The following is a 20,174-nucleotide window of genomic DNA, read 5'->3' as shown; positions in this document are numbered from 1 at the left end:
GCGATTTCCAAGCTTGTCCACTACTCGAGTACTGACACGTGGAACACTACGATTGTCGTATGTTCGGGTTTCGAGGACTGCAATAATGGTCTGGCCAACTTTTTGCTGCCGTTTCAACCTTCGAAACATAGCCCTTGGATATGGTTTTGGCCAAATCGGGCGGCTCACATTGATCTATGTCATTTACGTATAAAAGGGATAGACAATTCCCGCAAACCACCATCTTTCATTTGAAAATTTTCTCCATCTTCTATCTTATGAGTTTTCAAACCTCCTTCCTTCTCAGAGAAAAGAAAAACCCCAAAACCCTTTGTTCCAAAATCTTTTAGAGACCCAATTGTTCAGCTGCTCAGGAGTGAGTCTTCTAGTCCTTATGAAATACACCTCCTCTATCGATGACCATATTGTAAGTCCTATCACTTCACATGTGCTCTTTCTTTATTTATTTTTGTATTTTATTTATCATGCTCCTCCATGTTTCGCCGTAGCCAATATTAGGGTGTCTTCTTGATTTTTTGGCACATAGGTTTCAACTTTAGATTTACACAGAAGGTTTGGAACCTTTCCTAAAATTATGATATTCACGACATAGGATATTTTTTGGGTAGATTTGGGTAACTTTAGAAAATACCCATTCGTTATATAGAAGATGAAAGGTTAGGGTTCAAAAATCAAATTTCTTAGGGAACACGCTTTCTTGGGTGGTTTTTCTCTAAACCGCCCCCCAAGGACAGTAGTGGCCGGGTTTTTCTGACACACGAATCCCTAAACACCAGGGATTTGTTGGGGAAACCGAAGCGCGTAGCGTAGGATAGCATGTGGCATCATGCAACGGGCTGAGATTAACTCAGCTCAGGCATCAAAAGCACCATTTCCTTTCGTGCTTCCTTGCCTTTATCTTTATAAAATATTAGGTCGCCTATTAAGTGACTCATCGTTCTTGTTCGCTAGGCGATCTAATGGCACCCAAGAAGTGTGTACCGAAGAAGAGTGCAGCCGACCCCTCGTCTCAACAAACCAACAAGGGAAAAGAGATCGCCTCCAAATCTCCTATTCCTCATTTTGGACACGTGGTGGAGAGGGAGATCGTGGTTGATCCTAAGGCATTCTTCAAGGCAGAGACAATTGTCTCCAAGATCACGACCCAAGGAAGGGTCAATAAAATAATGTTGAGCCATAACATAGAGGTTGGGTCCGGCGTCCTTATTGCTCACCCTCCGCTCGAAGGGGAACGGAGCTGCGCGCCACTCCAGGATGACTTTGCGGCCTGGAGTGATGAGCACTTAAAGGCATGGGCCTTCCTTCCCCTTGACCAATACTTCGCTGACTTCATTAACTATGTGAAGTTGGCGTTGTTTCAGCTCCCCCCCAACTCATATCGGCTTCTGGCGGGGCTGAAATACCTCTTTTTAAAACAACAGTGGGAGGTCCCCACTCCGGCGGACGTCCTCTATTTTTTCTGCCTTAAGGCCAACTCGGAGCAAAAAGGTTGAGGTGATGGATTCTACTACCTCACTCGATCCCGAATTCAGCCCTGGTGATCGAGCTCCCCAGCCACCCTAACGACTTCAAGGACCAATTCTTTATGTCGAATGGGTTCCGCAACTGCGAGCATCGATAATTCAACCACCCTCGTAAGTCTTTTTTCTTTTTTCAACTCGCAAAATCATTCTTTCTTACTTAATAGCTATACTCCTTGTACTCATACTGAATGAGTTTGCTATATATATTTTTTGTGTAGTCATATTTGCGAGGACGGAGAAGTCTGCAACCCTCGGGGGTCAGTATGAGACTTTATATGGGCTTCTAGCCCGTGAGAAGGATTACCGCCAGCTCGTGAACGACGTCACGATGCTGGCGTGTCAATTGATCGGCGAAGGCCAAATGTTGGCCTTAAGAAGGACCCGGGCTACCTTTCGAGTAGTCCACGAGCTCCCACCTCCCCAAGAAGAAAACCCCGAGGCTGCTTACGGGGAGGAACAAGAAGAAGACGAGGTCCCTCTTGTGAGGAAGAGGCGGGCTCCCGAGGCTGCCGGGGCTCTGACCTAGAACGAGATGCATCGGGGGCAGCCGCCGGCCCCTCCGACCAAGGTAACCCATATCCCTTTAAGGAACTAAACAGGGTTGTCGCCGATTTTAGGTTAGTTAGATTTAACCCCAACCAGCTTGTTCACCGCCATCCTAGTAATCCAGATCGCAACCTAACCCTGCTCCATTGTGTGGATCATCTAGTGTTACGTTATGATATGGGTTATCCTAAGGGTACCGTTGTATTAGACAACACTTCAACCTTTAGGTCAGCTATTTTTGAGGAATATGGGACCAACCGTAGGTCGTGGCCTTCTTTGCTCCAAGGCATCTTTGCCCCTGGATTTAGGCAATATGTAGATGAATCTAGCCTTGAGGTAGGAGTTGAGCCTGAACCTCCCATAATTCAAGAAATTGTAGACTTAGACTCCTCCTCTCCTCCAGTATTCCTAAGGCCGGAGGTCGTGACAATAAACTCCTCCCCTAGCCTAGAGAGTAGGGCTTTCATTTATTTCTTTTATGTAATCTGACAACTTTACTTGTATATTAACTTCCTTCTCATTCTTTTCAGGCGAAGAAATGGCACAACTAGGAGCTCCCGACATCCGCACGATTTTCCAGGAGGGAAAAACCAACTTGGGGCCTGTCGTAAAGAAACCCTGGTACACATCAAAGAAGATGCCCCCTGCGACAGGGAATACTTCCAAATCTTCGGCTAAGGGGAAAAGAGCTCGGCAGCTCCAACCCCCATTGTGACGAAAAAAAGGGGTCCTCCTCCGCCTCCTCCTCGATTTCCACAACTCATATGGTCCCCACCACCACCGTGCGCATCCCAGTCAATCCTCAGGATTTGGAGAAGATCCCCGATACTTTTCGGGGGACTCTCTATGAGACGGCGAACCATGTGGTGGAGCACATATACAAAGCCAACCCGAGGGACCTGAGGACAATAGAAGAGAGGAGCCCAGAGAACGTCCTGGAGTCCGCCTTGGGGATGACCCTCACAGTAAGATAGCTTTCCTCAGTTGAACATATATATATATTATTTTTTCTTTTTATTTTACCCCAGTATGCGTCTAACTTTTTTCCTTATTTTTTGCAGTCGGTCCTAGCTCAGCACCGCAGTATAGCCCGGGTCAGGGCTAGGAATGAGGAGTTTCAAACTGAGCTCCAGGTTTCCCAGACCGCCCTGACTGCTGCCAAAGCTGCCCTCGCAGCTGCTCAAAAAGGCGAGCTCGATGCCAAGGCTACCCTTGCATCGTCTCAAGAAAGCGAGCAGGCTACAAAGGTTGCCTTGGTCGCTCTTCAAATCGAGGTCGCTGAAGCCAAAGCCAAGCAGCTGGAGGCTGAGGTTGCTATTAAAGAGGAGAAAGCAGTTTCGCTGTCCTCTATGGAGAGCATGATGTATCACTGCTGGGTCTTCAACCAGGATGGTAACTTCTCCTTCCTAGCTCCTGAAGTGTGGGATCCATACCTTGAGAAGTTCAAAGCTCGGATCCTACAAGAGCAGTCTGAGACCAGGGATGCTTCCATAGCGAGCGAGCAAGAGACTGAAGAGGTTACATCCTCAGAGCGCCCTGGAGGGGCTTGATGAGGTTTTCCCTTCTTTTCTTTTTCTTTTTGTAAACATTCGCCATTTGGCCTAGTTTGAGGTTATTTTTCCTCGAGACAATTTTCTTTTAATTCATATATCTAACTTTTGATCTATTTGTCTTTTCCTTGATTGTCTTTCATGTCTATGTTTTTCTAGACTTGCACACTCAAAATCTTAGGAATCGATTTTTAGATCTGGATAGATATTTTGAATTCGGTTATATCCAAAATTAATGTGTTGATTTATATCATACCTATTAAGTATCAGGCCTTGGACCCGGTTATATCCGAGATTTTAAATATTTCAAACTTAGTCCACGTTAGGTTTACTGCCATCTCGAGCTTCTAGGGAAGCCATCGAATTTTCAATTTTGACAACTTCTAAGTTTTAGACCTGGTTGTATCCAGGGTTTTAAATGATTTAAAACTTAGTTTGTGCTAGGTTTATTGACACCTCGTGTTTTCTTAAAAAAAATATCAGTTAATCAATTTTACTAACTTCTAAGTTTTGGACCTGGTTGTATCCATGGTTTTAAATGATTTAAAACTTAGTTCATGCTAGGTTTATTAACTCCTTGTGTTTTCTTAAAAAAAACATCGGTTAATCAATTTTACTAACTTCTAAGTTTTGGACCTAGTTGTATCAAGGATAGTTTTGTACCTGGTTATATCCATGATTTTTAAATGTTCTGATCTATCTCAGGTTATATGCCCCCAAGTAACCAGAATGTGAACTTTCTCGGTTACTTGGACAAATGTTATCACACGAACTAATATATAAATAAGTTATATGAAAGACAAGAAATACATAACGATCCCTTCATTTCTTAGTCAAATGGCTTTTATAATTAAGCCTTACATAGATGGATGGTATCATCATTGATAATACTTCTTCAGGTGCATGGCATTCCAGATCTGTGGGACTGTTTCTCCATTAAGTCGAGCTAATTTGAAAGTTCCTTCACACACGACTTCCACTATTTGATAGGGCCCTTCCCGGTTCGAACCTAAAGAACCGTCTTTGGGTCCTTATTTGCCAAAAAGACCCTTCGGAGGACTAGGTCGCCCAAACCAAAACTACGCCTTTTGACCTTGGAATTAAAATAGCGAGTGATTTTTTGTTGGTAATGTGCGAGCTGTAGTTGTGAATCCTCTTGTTTCTCATCAATTAGGTCGAGAGACGCATTGAGCAACTCATCATTCCGCTCCTGGTTGAATGTCTAGAGCCTGTGCGTGGTTACTTTTGTTTCGACGGGAAGGACGACCTCACTTCCGAAAGTCAGGAAGAAAGAGGTGTGTCCCGTGGAAGTCCGGTGGGAGGTCCGGTACCCATAGTACCTGTGGGAGCTGCTCAGGCCAGACTCCCTTGGCCTTGTCTAACCTTTTCTTAAGACTCGCCTTGAGGGTCTTATTCACGGCCTCGACCTGCCCATTGGCCTGTGGGTACGCAACCGAAGAAAAACTTTTAACTATGTCGTGCTTTTCACAGAACTCAGTGAAGAGATCACTGTCGAATTAAGTTCCATTATCTGTCACAGTCTTCTTAGGAAGCCCAAACCGGCACACAATGTTCTTAATCACAAAGTCAATGACTCTTTTTGAGGTGATGGTTGCCAAAGGCTCAGCCTCTACCCACTTCGTGAAATAATCAATGGCCACCATCGCATAACGAACTCCTCCCTTTCTCGTAGGTAAAACTCCTATTAAATAAATTCCCCATACTACAAATTGCCCCGGGGATGAGATCATTGTTAGCTTGATCGACGAAGCTCGTGCGACTGTGGCAAATCGTTGGCATTTGTCGCACTTTCGAACGTGGGAGATGGAATCTGATGGACCCAAAACGGGTATGTTTTAAAAATTTATACTCGCAAGCGCACAAATCGTATATGGAATATAGTGTTCGTGTAAGCACGAGATCGAACCCAAAGGAGTTGTCTAAAATTAAAAAAAAAACTATTTTAAATCAAAAGTTATAAATTCTAACCTAGCTCCAAAGATTGACGAGTTTTAATATTATGAACATAAAATAAAAGATTGAAAAATAAAGCTATTTAAGAGAATAAAAATAAACCAATAATGATTTGAAAATAAGTGTTAAAAGAAAATATTATTAAGATACTAGAATCCACAAAATGTAAATTTAATAATATTTATTAGTATATTGATTCCCAAATTTTAGTGATAGTTAAAATAATTCAAACTATCATTTTCCAAATAGATTTATAATTTTAAGCACAAATTACTTCTAAAAAGATAGGATTTTTCTTCACTTTTCAAAATTATAATTTCAAAGCATTTAGTGTAAATCAATCTAATGAAATAACAAATAAATCAATTAACATTATTTATAAGGCAAAACATAATATTTTTATTGCAAGCATGGATGTGTACAATTTAATGACACATCTTATACAAAGAATATTATGTTTTTGCACTAATGAAGAACAAAGTGTAAATATTATCTAACAATCCAAAATATGAGATATTAAAGATGAAAGACATATATGAAGAAGAAAAATCCATGAACTTTGTTGCATTACAAGGGAAATCAACATACAACATAAATATTACCTAGTTACAAGTTGCTTCATCATGATCTTAATAATCTTATGAAAAAGATTAGAAGTACATAACTAGAGTAGAAATTACAAAATAAATGACATACATACTTGCAAAATGCTCTTGAAAAACCCAAAATGGAAGAGAGAATGGTAGAGAGAAAATGGGAGAAAAGAGGATGGTAACAAAAAATTAAGCACCCTAAAATGGTCTTGAAACTCCATATTTATAGCCAAAATGAGATTATTAAAATAATCAATTTAAACTAATTAAATTGATTAGATTAATTAAATAAAATAAATATGGTATGTAGAGGTAAATTATAGGGTGTAATGATGATGTTGTGGTGAAAAATGTGTAGAAAAATGGGTAAAAAGTGTGGCATTTTTAGACAAAAGGGACAAAAAGTACATTGTGGGCTCAAGAATTGGTGGCTTTGGTTGTTGGGCGGCTGTAGGAGGCTCATGGCAGTTTTGGGCGTGTGGTGAGTTGGATTGGGACTTGCAGGCGTTGGCCCAATTGTGCCAGGCGTTGGGTGGCTGCTGAGAGATCTTTGTTGATGCAGCTGGGAGATGGCACGCTGCTGAGGAAGGGAACGGTTGAGCTGCTGGGCCAGATTGGGCCAGGCGGGCTGCTGGCTGCAGGGAGGCGCAGGCCCATGGGGCAGGCGGGCTGGAGGTGCTGGTGGGCCTTCGGCTGGGGCTTGGCTGGTGGTCTTCAATAATGGCATTTTCAGCTCTTTCTTTTCAGTTTTGCCAAAATCTTTTCTTTATTTTTTCTTGACTTCTCAAGCACCAATATTATAACAATTTCCTACAAAATAAACATAAATTAAGTCATAATAAAATATTTTCAACTATAAAATAAATCATATTAATTCATTGAAAATGATAATTAAAACTTAATTTAATTTAAACATTTAAGCTCAAAATTTCATCTTTTTACTCCTAACTTAACAATATTAATTTTAAATAATTAAACTACAACATAAAACAATAAAATATCTATAAAAACATATAAAAATCTAGAAAACTACAATAAGACTAATAAATTAAAAATTACTTAAAAACTTAATAAATTAATTAAAAACTCAAGAACTAAGTAATAATTAGCATATAAAAGATGGTAAAGTAACTCTATTTTGTAGAGTTATCAGAATCTTTTGTTGAAGTTGGCCAAAAATAACCCTGCCTTAATATTTTTAAGGCCAGGCTTTGCCCCCCAGCATGATCCCCACAGATTCCTTCATGCACCTCTTGCAGAATAGTTTTAGCCTCCTCTGGCATAACACACCGTAGAAGAGGCAAGGAATGGCCACGTTGGTACAATGTTCCATCCACGACTACATATCTTGGAGCTTGATAAAGTATCATTCTCGCGTCTTTTCTTTCTTCAGGCAGCTTCCCTGTTGTAAGATATTCTATCATGGGGGTCATCCAGGTCAGCCTAGTGACGATCATCTCGACCCATATTGCGCTTCCTGCCATGCTTGGACTTTCCAAGAATTCCATCGGTACTACGTCCAAAATCTCAGCTTCCTTGGAGGTGGCGAGCCTCGCCAAAGTGTCTGCATTAGTGTTCTGCTCGCGAGGGATCTGTTCGATGGTGCCATACTCAAATTCTGATATCTCTTTCTTCACCTTGGCTAGGTAAGCTGCCATCTTGGTACCCCGCGCTTGGTATTCCCCTAACACTTGATTGACCACGAGCTGGGAATCGCTATAACATTGGACGACCCTGGCCTTCAATTCCTTTGCCAGTCTAAGCCTGGCTAACAATGCCTCATACTCGACTTCGTTGTTTGATGCCTCGAACCTGAATCATAGCGCTGTATGGAATCGATGCCCTTCCGGAGAGATCAATATGATCCCAGCTCCGGACCCGTTCTCGTTAGAGGAGCCATCCACGAATATTCTTCACAACATCTGTACTGGTTCTTTCAAAAGCTCCTCTTGAAATGTCTGTAGTACGTACAGTATTTCAAACTGGCTGAGTTTGACTGCCCATTTTAAGAGACGTCCTGACGCTTTAGGTTTTTGTAATACCTGCCTTAGAGGTTGTTCGGTCATGACATGGATTGAATGGGACTGGAAGTACGACCTAAGCTTCCTGGAGGCTAATATCAGGCAGAACGCCATCTTTTCCATTAGGGGATACCGTGATTCAGCTCCGAGAAGTCTTTTGCTTATATAATATATTAGTTTTTTAACCCGGTCTTCTTCCCGGACCAACACGGCGCTGGTTGCATTTTCTGTCACAGCCAGATAAAGGAATAGGGGCTCCCCTACCACTGACTTAGACAATACCGGGGGTTCGGCCAAATGCGTTTTTAGATCGAGAAATGCTTGTTCGCACTCCTCAGTCCATTCAAATTTCATATTCCCTCGGAGCAAGTTATAGAATGGCAAGCATTTGTCAGTGGATTTTGAAATGAACCGATTAAGGGCTGCCACTCTTCTAGTCAGGCTCTGGACTTCTTTACGCGAGCTGGGCAAAAGCAATTCCAATAATGACCTGATTTTATTTGGATTTGCCTCTATCCCCCTTGTATTGACTATGAATCCCAGAAACTTTCCCGACGCCACTCCGAAAGTACACTTCTGGGGATTCAACCTCATGTTATATTTCCTCAAGATCTCAAAACATTCATTTAGGTCGGATACATGGTTGTTGGAAATCTTGGATTTGATTAGCATATCGTTGACATACACTTCCATGTTTTTTCCAATCTGGTCAACAGACATTTTGTTAACTAACCGTTGGTAGGTAGCCCTGGCGTTCTTTAATCCGAAGGGCATAACTTTATAACAGTATATGTTTGTTGGAGTCATAAAGCTAGTATGCTCCTGGTCTGCAGGATTCATCGCGATCTGGTTATATCCAGAATACGCATCCATGAAGGACATGAGATCGTGCCCTGCAGTGGCATCTACCAACTGATCAATTCTTGGCAATGGAAAACAATCCTTAGGACAAGCTTTGTTCAGGTCGGAGAAATCGATGCAGGTCTGCCACTTTCCGTTTGGCTTCGGGACTAGGACAGGATTCGCGACCCAGATCGGATACTTTGCTTCACGAATGAACCCACACTTTAATAACTAAGCTACTTCTTCTTCCAACGCCTCAACTCGGGTTGTTCCTAAATGTCTCTGTTTTTGGGATTTCGCAGGCACGCTTTTATCCAAGTTTAGGGTGTGCATGATCACACTCAAGCTTATTCCCACCATGTCTTCATGGGACCAAGGGAAAATATCTAGATTCCCTTGTAAAAAATTTATTAGCTCCGTTTTTCTCTCATCGTCAAGATTTTTCCCAATCTTAATGATTCTCGAAGCGTCTTTGCGATTGATATTTACCCCCTCGAGCTCTTCGATATCTTGGAGCTCTAATATATCCTCACCCATTCATGGATCAATATCATCACTTGGGGCGATGCCTCTATCCTTGGCTTTCTAAGGTTGTTTCGTTCCAGAAGCAACTTCTACTTCCTGGGACTCCTCGCATCCGTCATGTATGGCCATTGTTTGTTGCTCAGGTTGGGATTTTCCCTTCATGGAAATGCTATAGCATTCCCTGGCAGCGAGCTGATCGCCTTTGACAGTGCATGTTTCCACAGAGGAGGGGAATTTGACTACTAGGTGGCGGATAGAGGTTATGGCTTCAAACGTCATCAACGTAGGTCGGCCTAAGATCGCATTATAAGCCGCTGGACAATCGATGACCACAAACTCAAGGAGTTTGGAGACTATTCATGGGCCTTCACCCAATGTCACCACTAGTTCAATCGTTCCGATAGCCGCTGAAACCTCACCGGAAAATCCATATAAAATCATGGAAGTTGCCTTCAGGTCAGTTACACATAACCCCATTTTTTCTAAGGTGGACCTAAATAGTAAATTCACAGAACTTCCGTTATCTACTAGTATCCTTCTCACTCTTCGGTTGGCGAGCTGAACCGTCACGAATAGAGGGTCATTGTGCGGGAACTGGACATGGTTGGCGTCTTCCTTCGTAAAAATGATCGGTTGCTTTTCTAACCGCTGGTGCTTTGATAGTCGTTGCTCCGGGACGAACTCCACTCTGTTGTGGGATTTCAGTTCGTTGATATACCTCTTCTGGCACCTCTTCTTGTGCCTGCTAGGTGAGGACCTCCATAAATGGTTGCTATATCTCCTCCCATTATCGGAGGAGGGTTGTCTTGATTCACCTAATCTCCATTTTGATTCATTGGAGCCTCTGGAGTTGATGGAATGTTTTGTCCAGCGGGTTGTCTGAGAGTTCCTCGATTCTGAGCGTACTGAGCCAAAGGTCCCTCCCTGATGAGAGTCTCGATCTCATCCTATAATTGTCTACAATCATCAGTATTATGACCGATATCATCGTGGAATCGAAAAAATTTCGAGGGATCTCTCTTTGCCCTTTGATTCTTTAACGGTTATGGCTTCTTCCACGGAAGGCGGGCATAATTCGCCAAGAAAATGCGCTCTCTAGTATCCGTGAGGTCGGTATAAGTTGCATAGATCGGTTTAAACTTCTCCACGGACTTGTTTTTCTTTAACCCACTCTGGCTGGCTTCACCATTTCCCTTTCTTTTACTACCTCCTTGGTTATTATGGGCAATGGTTTGAGCTGTAGCACCAACCACATTTGCTATCGCTCCAACGGGTTGAATAGGGGCTTGGCTGGCTCCTACAACAGAAGCTCGCACCTCTTCTAGATTAATCCACCTTTGAGATTAGTTCAAGAACTCATCCACAGTGCTAACTCCCTTTCTCTGTAGTTCCTGCCATAGGTCGCCTCCCACAAGGATCCCCGTCCTCATTGCCATGAGTTTAGAACTCTCGTCGGCGTCTATAGCTCGTGCGAAAACGTTGGCAAACCTACTCATGTATGCTTTCAAAGGTTCTCCGGGCTGCTGCTTTACATTTGCCAGGGAGTCGGCCTTAATTCGAGTTGCCTGAGAAGCCCTGAAAGCTCTCTTGAAATCAGTAGAGAAATTCTTCCACGAGCTGATATAGTGTTTTTAGTACTGTTTGAACCATTGCCTAGCCGGCCCGATTAGAGTCGAGGGGAATATTAGGCACTTTAGCTTGGGTCCAATGTTGTGGGTCATCATTAGGGTGTTGAACATTCCCAAGTGGTCGGACGGATCTCCATCTCCATCAAATTTGGATAAATGGGGCATCCTGAAACCCGGTGGGTATGCAGTTGCCGCAATGTTTGGGGCGAAAAGCTCGAGCTCATCCCCTGAATCATATTCATCTTTTTCCTTTTCTGATATGAGTCTTTTCATCAGCTCCTCCATCCGGGCTAGCATTTCGAGGGTTTGGTCTTTGATTCATTGGTTATTTTGGGGCTGTTCCACAACTCCCGTCCTACTGTACGCGTTCAGCGGGTTGTTGTCCCTCCAAGTTCGAGCTTGGTTTGGTGGGACATTCCCATTATCACGTACTTCGAAAGGACCTCCCTCTCGAGGCAATTCTTGTCTTGTTAGGACGAACCAAATTAGCCCACGGTCGTTCTGCTCCACCATTTCTAACTCTTTGCGTTTGGTGATCTGATCGTGACGCATGAGGGTTGGCTGGAACATGCTGTCTTTGTGAGTTTGCCCTAGGCCTTCCCCGTGGGTGTCCATGGGCGTTTCCAGGCGCATACGATAGTGGTATTGAACTTGGGGTCGAGGTCCTAACCGACTAGCTGACTTGCCGATGACCCCTGGGAGGGGCATTAGGCTGAACATCTTGGTGATCTTATGCCATGGGCGCAGAACTTGGGGTCGAGATCCTAACTAATCGACTTGGTTTAGATCGATCATTTCGACAGGACTTATGAGACCCACCTTGCCTCTTTCTGACATTAACGTCGGTTGCAAGAGGGGGTAGCCGAGCCAAAACCTCCTCTATTTGCTTGTTTGCTTTGGCCAAATGACTTCTTAACTGCATGTTTTCCAGTTCTACCGCAGTCAAGTAATCTGGGTTCGGATTCGGCGGCAATAATGACGAACTCCCAATGTCACCGTGGCCCATCAGTTGTTTTCTCGATCGTTGCTGGACTTCAGGGCTATGCTCATCAGAAACAGTAGTATGGTGAACTTTTTGGCCCACCAGGCTATTCCATTTCATTGCTGTGCCTCGATCGAGTGACCACCATGATGAACTTTGATTGGGATTTTGATGAAATCACCAAACTGTTGACGCAGTTTTTCGCCAACAATGAATTATGAAAATAGATGGGATGAATTAATGCTTAATGATAAACCGTAATAAGAAAATAGATTCTCCAGAAATCTTTAGAACACTCGTTTTTTTTACGTGGTTCAGTGGTTAAAATCCACCTAGTCCATGAGTCTATATTATTATTGTTTTTCTCTCTAAATTTTGACAGAGTTTTTCCATTACAGAATACCCCATTTTACTCCCTATCCAAGATCTTAGTATTTATAGAGAAAATCCTTGGACAGGCCTTGGGGTCATCACGTGAGTTAACCCCCCAGTGTTATTTGTGCCACACTAATTATAAATATTACAATTCATCCTAAGGCATGGTCTGATCATTAGGTAAAACTGATCTTGGACCCTCAGGGATCATCAGACATGCCATGTCTGACCATGCACGTCTATATAACGTATCCGAGTTTTCAGGGATCCGCGGACATGCCATGTCTAACCATGCACGTCTATATAACGTATCCGGGTTTCTAAGGATCCAAGGATACGTCAGGTCTCTAGCATACCCCGAGCTGAATGCACCGTGAGCTCGTGTCACAGATACTATGCCTTATAATCATTACAAGCTCATGCTTATTGCTTTGCATTCCCCAGCTCGTGTTATTGACCTGGGAAACCGTGCTGCTTTTGTGGAGAAAATACGGACTTATGGATCATCTATTACAGTTCTTTACTCATTAGTTGATGGACCCAAAACGGGTATGTTTTAAAAATTTATACTCGCAAGCGCACGAATCGTATATGGAATATATTGTTCGTGTAAGTACGAGATCGAACCCAAAAGAGTTGTCTAAAATAAAAAAGAAAACTATTTTAAACCAAAATTAATAAATTCTAACCTAGCTCCAAAGATTGATGAGTTTTAATGTTATGAGAATAAAAATAAAAGATTGAAAATAAAGTTATTTAAGAGAATAAAAATAAACCAATAATGATTTAAAAATAAGTGTTAAAAAAAAGATTATTAAGATACTAGAATCCACAAAATGTAAGTTTAATAATATTAGTATATTGATTCCCAAGTTTTAGTGATAGTTAAAATAAGTTAAACTATCATTTTTCAAATAGATTTATAATTTTAAGCACAAATTACTTCTAAAAAGATAGGATTTTTCTTCACTTTTTCAAAAGGTATAATTTCAAAGTATTTAATGTGAATCAACCCAATGAAACAAAAAAAAAATCAAATAACATTATTTATAAGGTAAAACATAATATTTTTGTTCGAAGCATTGGATGTGTACAAATTAATGACACAACTTACACAAAGAATATTATGTTTTGCAAAATGAAGAACAAAATGCATATTATCTAACAATCCAAAATATGAGACATTAAAAATGAAAGACATATATGAAGAAGAAAAATCCATAAACTTTGTTGCATTACAAGGGAAATCAACATACAACATAAATATTATCTAGTTACAAGTTGCTTCATCATGATCTTAATAATCTTATGAAAAATATTTGAAGCACATAACTAGAATAGAAATTACAAAATAAATGAGATACATACTTGAAAAGGCTCTTGAAAAACTCAAAATGGAAGAGAGAATGGTAGAAAGAAGATGGTAACCAAAAATTAAGCACCCTAAAATGGTCTTGAAATTCCATATTTATCGCCAAAACGAGAGCATTAAAATAATCAACTTAAATTAATTAAAGTGATTAAATAAAGTAAATATGGCATGTAGAGGTAAATTATAAGGTATAATAATGATGTTATGGTGAAATATGTGAGAAAATCGGGTAAAAATGTGGCATTTTAGACAAAGGGGACAAAGATACATTGTTGGGCTCAAAAGGGCAGCTTGTGGCTGCTGGTGGCAGGTGGCTATTTGGGCTCGGGCCTGGGGTGATTCGGAGGCCCAATTGGGCTGGTTGGTGAGCTAGGAGGTGAGAGCTGAAGGAGGTTGGCTGCTGCTTGCTTCGTGGGTCTGTTGTGGTGTGGGGTGTTGGGCCTTGCTGAAGGGACACGGCTGAAGGCTGGGCACGTGAAGGGGCTGGGGTGCTTCGGTGGGCCTGGGCCCGTGTGGCTGCTGAAGGAGAAGTGAGCTGAAGCTTGATGAGGCTGGGCCTAGTCTGGGCGTGGACCTGCTGAAGGAAGATGACCTTATGCCAATTTTTGTTATTTCCTCTTCACAAATGTCATTCTCCTTTCTTTCTCTTTATTTTTCAAACACAAAAAAAAGAGACAACATAAAAAATAAATTAAATCACAATCAAATATTTTCAATTATAAATAAATCATATTAATTATTTAAAAATACTTAATTAAGACTTAATTTAATTTATCATTAAAGATAAACAAAATTGCACTTTTATTTTACTTCTAACTAAACTATATTAATTACAAATAATTTAAACTACAACATATTATAATAAAATGTCTATAAAAACACACAAAAATATATAAAATCATGATAAGACTAATAAATTTAAAATTACTTAAAAACTTAATAAATCAATTAAAAATTCAAGAACTAAGCAACAATTAACATATAAATTATGGTAAAATAACTCTATTTTGTAGAGTTATCACTAGATGTACACGAGCTAAATAAAAGACTCGTGCTGAACTTTAGGATGCACAATATAATTAGTAAAAAATTAAGATTGTATATTATTATCATTATAATATTTTATAACATTTAAATTTATATTAATATAATTATTAAATATCTAGTCTTGTATTATATATTATTATAATAATGATATTTTATAAATTTGAATTTATATTAATATAAGGGTTTTTCAGTTGCAGTCCTCATTCTTTACACTTTGTAATACTTAAGTCCCAAAAGTTGATTTTGTATCAGTTAGGGACTTAAATGATACGATTTGAAAATGTTGGGATCTAACTGATCAAAATCAATTTTTGAGACCTAAGTGTTATAAAGTGTAAAGAATAGAGATTGCAGTTGAAAAAACACTTAACATAATTATTATATATGTAGTCTTATATTAAATATTATTATAATACTGATATTTTATAATATTTAAATTTATATTAATATAATTAATAAATATCTATATTAGTTAGTTTTAAATGAATATTCGGCTAAATATTTAGAATATTCTATTAAAGTTAATAAAACAAACGGTTAAATTCAATAATTTACTTTATGTACCTACTTTTTATATAAAAGAGATATATAAATTAATTTGGAAACCCTTTTGGGAACTTGATTATCTAACCAATTGCCAAACATAGTGTTTCCATGTTTTGATTAGAGTGTACAGTTGAGAATCTCAAGTAATAATATAAATTTTTGTCTTACATTATAGACTATACGATCTATAATTGTATTGTTACGTTTACCATCATCGCGGGGATAGCTCAGTTGGGAGAGCGTCAGACTGAAGATCTGAAGGTCGCGTGTTCGATCCACGCTCACCGCAATCCTTGAATTTTACTTTTTCTCTATCAGATATACTTTTTCTGAATTTATATCAACTTTTAACTTCACACACCTTCATATTTTGTGTGTATTGTATATATAAGTTTAAAGACATGGGCTCTGAAATCAATGTACTTTTCTTCTCAAAATGATGATAAACAGTGGAGCTTCTTTCAGAACAATTTGCCCAGAGAGATAATAATAGAGACTATACTACATATGCATGGTCACTGATCAAAACAAAACAAGGCACACCAATTCTATATAATAATAATAATAATAATAATAGTCGAGATTCTTTTCTCTTTCAAATAAAAATAATAAGACTCCATATGTTATGATGTGATCATGTAAAAGAGAGATGATGAAAGCAGTTTTTCAGTGTTGTAGTTGGAATTCGGTTTTGGGGAAACATATTGAGTTTTAAGAGATCAGACATTGACCTTTTTTCTTTGGTGTCTCTGAATGACAGAATGGCAGTTCATTTTCTCCATTATTGTATGGTCAATCATTTGGACATTGAGATACCCTTCTTTTTTTAAAAAAATAAAAATAAAAAATTAGGTGTGAGATTTATATTATTGTTATTAATATCATCATCATCATCATGGTGATATAGTCTTATCGTTGTTAAGCTTGAACTTAAAACAAAAACCAAAATAAGATGGCACAGAATAGATTTGGCTGTCATCATGCCAATAATTTTTGGATAGAATTTCTATCCCCCCAAAAGAAAGTTACAATCAACACACCGCAGTGAACTTTTTTCATCACATTACATTGTATCATGGCATATTTGATTCTTATATTATTGTATTATTATCTAAGTTTTAACCATGCTCTAATTTCTAAACTTATCTTCGTGTTCTCCACCATCGGTTTTATATTGCAGCTATATAATTAAGTTTATACAAGTATGATATTGTGTATTAGATTTTTATTTATAAGGGTATGAACATAAAGCGGGGATAGCTCAGTTGGGAGAGCGTCAGACTGAAGATCTGAAGGTCGCGTGTTCGATCCACGCTCACCGCATTCTTTATTTTATTCTTTCTGTAACTTGAAAATTATACAAAAGTTGTACAGTGTAATATAATTTCTCACAACACAATCATATCGGTTTTTTTTCTTTCTTAAATGCATATCAAAGAAATAAAGAAGTAATAATCCCAATTAGATGCTCAAATTTACTAATAGAGACTTTTTTTTCTTTCTGATTCGTTTGTTAGTGTGTTAAGAATTTTTTTTTTTTTGAAGGGAAAGACATGACCTCGTTAAAACCTCAATAGCAAAATTTTTTTGGGAAAAAGCTCAAGAGGAAAAAGAGTGTAAAGGGAATATCATTAATAATAACCATCAACTTGAATATAAGAATCAATATAATAAGGATACCTGAGATGCCATAACATATGTCATTCTTTAGACAGAGCTAACTTAGCTAAGAAATGAGTCACACTATTTGAGACTCGAAGACAATATTTAAATGAAACAACAATAAACTCATTACAAATGACAATGATATCCCTAATAATAGAACTAAGGTACGAATAATCTAGTGTGTTAACTTAATTGTTAGAGAACATGAAAAATGAGGATCCAACCCTCTATCTTCTCAATGAAGAGGAGACATGTAGGCCAAGTGAGCTAAGTTCACATAATCATATCGGTTTTATTTCTTTTTTTTTTTTTTAAATACATATTAAAGATAATAAAGAAGTAATAATCCCAATTAGATGCTTAAATTCACTAAAAGAGACCATTTTTTTTGCTGATTTGATTGTTAGCGTGATAAATTAATTGTTAGATAACATGAAAAACGAGTATACAACCCTTTATCTTCTCAATGAAGAGGAGACGTGTAGGCCAAGTGAGCTAAGTTCACACAATCACATCGTTTTTTGTTTCTTTCTTAAACGCATATTAAAGAGAATAAAGAAAGTTATAATCCCAATTAGATGCTCAAATTCACAAAAATATACCATATTTTTTTGCTAATTGGTTTGTTAGTGTGTTAAGTTAATTGTTAGATAACACGAAAAATAAGGATTGAACCCTCTATTTTCTCAACGAAGAAGAGACATGTAGGCCAAGTGAGCTAATTAAGTTCACACCACTCACTAAAATAGACTTTGTTTAGCACTCTTTTGATTTTTAATCATACAAATACAATATAAAACTATGTGGTTCATTTTAGATTACAAAAATTTAAAGCTAGTGGGACATTTATCTAATGTAATACTTTTTCTTAATTTTTTTCTTTAAGAATCCTAATATTAATATAATAAAAACATTTCTATTGACAAAGTCTTATATCACATGTTCATGGCGTATTATTTGCATTTTGGTAATAATGAATTAAGTTCCATTTGTTACCAAGTAGAGTTGCATCGACATGCATTATATCTTTTCTATTTAATAAGTGTGTAGATAACATAAATTCTTTGTTTTCGGTTTTTTATTTTTTTAATGTTAACTTTAACGGAATATAATTATATTTAACAGAATATTCTTATATTTAATGGTAGTTTGTAAACACTTAAACTTAAATAAAATAAAATAAATAATTAAACAAATTAAAATATGATATTTTTGAGATATTTTACAATGATAATTATTTAAAAATAATAAATAATTAAACAAATTAAATATAATATTTTTGAGATATTTTACAATGATAATTATTTTAATTTTAAATCTACATATAATATTTAATATTACATTAAACATATAATATATAATCTCTTGTTGTCACTCCCAAATTCAAAAATTAGAACAAACATAAACTTAAACAAAAATAAATAAATTATTTAATTAAAGTAAGATATTTATTTAAAATTTATATGATATTAATATAAATTTAATAAAAATAATTAATAAATTTTTTAAATAAAACTAAGCAAATATCTAATATGCACCTTGATTGTATGAAGTGTATATATATATATATATATATATAAATACTGTCAAGTCTGTGAGCACATATAATATATATATATATATACATATAAATATATAATTAGTGGCATGCATACTCGATGGATGAACACTTTTCGTCCCACTTGACATTTTGCCTTACCAGCAATCATTTTCATGATTCAACATTTTGGTGTTATCCTCACCACTTTTTCCCCTTTTTTCCAATCTTACCAGTAATATTCTATCCCAAACTTTCCCTTTTCCTTTTCCTTTTCCTATACTATATTCTTCCTCATATTTTTGTTTTTGTTAAAAGCAAATTGAAGAGTAAAAGGGTAAAGATCAGATATTAAGTTTAGTTCCTAACTTAATTCATCTAAATATTGCTCTTGTTTTTTCTCAAAATAGAAAATATTGCTATTGTTTTAACTTTGGCAACGTTACAAGTCTTGTAATAACTTATTTTGAGAGATAATTAAGTTTCTTTTTAGTGACGCTTTATGTTTGGATTATTAGATTTTACTCAAGACAAATTTTATGAGAGAAAAGAATAAAGAAAAATAGAGGTAAGTAATTTCTTAAAATTCAATAAGAGGCTTTATTTCTAAATATATTTATAATTATTCTAAATTTTGTAAATTCAGACTATTTTAAGTTTTATTTATTTTTTTAATTTGTAAAAGAATTCTCAATATTTTATTTGTTTGAATCCAAACAAGAAAAAATATATTTTTTTAGAATTTATCTAAAATAAAAAATCTAAACAAAGAGTTACCGGTCATCAAGGGAATCTTCAATCTCGTAGCTATTTCTAGGTCATCTTAGATTCAGATTAGACATGTCACACTAATATTTCCTGGAAAATCATTGCCTTTCTTTTCTAGTATGAAAGGAAGTTTCAAATATTAACATCATCAAGTTTAATCTACAGTTTCACACACTATAACTAAACTAAAGTGCTATTATTATATGTGACGAATTGTGTTCACTTTTAGTATTTTTCCACATTTATAAAATGAGTGAAAATGATTCTTTAACAACACTAGACTTCTTTTAAATACATTTATTTCTATGACGTTTCATGTCATTATTGAAGACTTCTAAGTTGTCACTATCTCTTCATATGGACTTTTAAACCACATGTGTTACATATATATAATATATTGTTACGATGCACAATATTGTTTTTAATTAATAAGTTACCATTGGGGTTTGTTTATTTATTAATTATGATGTAATTGCCAATAATAATGTATTATATTTTTGTTCTTATCTCTTAATCTTATCTATGTTGGTGTAGGTTTTCATCTTTCACGGGTAATAAACTACTATATTGTTTTCTCTTGCATTATGATTCTGAATATTATTAAGATTCTAATATTGGTGGCCGGCACTAATAAGATCCAATAAACATATAGATGTTATAATAATGTATACACCTAAAT

The 20,174-nt window shown here is 37.3% G+C and overlaps 2 non-coding genes across 2 annotated transcripts; both read left to right on the top strand.

Moving 5' to 3' along the window:
- The first annotated feature begins 15,741 nt into the window (after positions 1-15,741).
- TRNAF-GAA (transfer RNA phenylalanine (anticodon GAA)) lies at positions 15,742-15,814 on the top strand. The gene has a single exon. It is a non-coding gene; the product is annotated as a tRNA-Phe (tRNA).
- A 961-nt stretch (positions 15,815-16,775) lies between these two features.
- TRNAF-GAA (transfer RNA phenylalanine (anticodon GAA)) lies at positions 16,776-16,848 on the top strand. The gene has a single exon. It is a non-coding gene; the product is annotated as a tRNA-Phe (tRNA).
- Positions 16,849-20,174: the final 3,326 nt, after the last annotated feature.

Source organism: Humulus lupulus, chromosome 2, assembly GCF_963169125.1.
Source record: "Humulus lupulus chromosome 2, drHumLupu1.1, whole genome shotgun sequence".
Taxonomy (NCBI): Eukaryota; Viridiplantae; Streptophyta; class Magnoliopsida; order Rosales; family Cannabaceae; genus Humulus; species Humulus lupulus.
The sequence above is the reverse complement of the archived record's forward strand: the minus strand, read 5'-3'. Positions and strand labels throughout refer to the sequence as shown.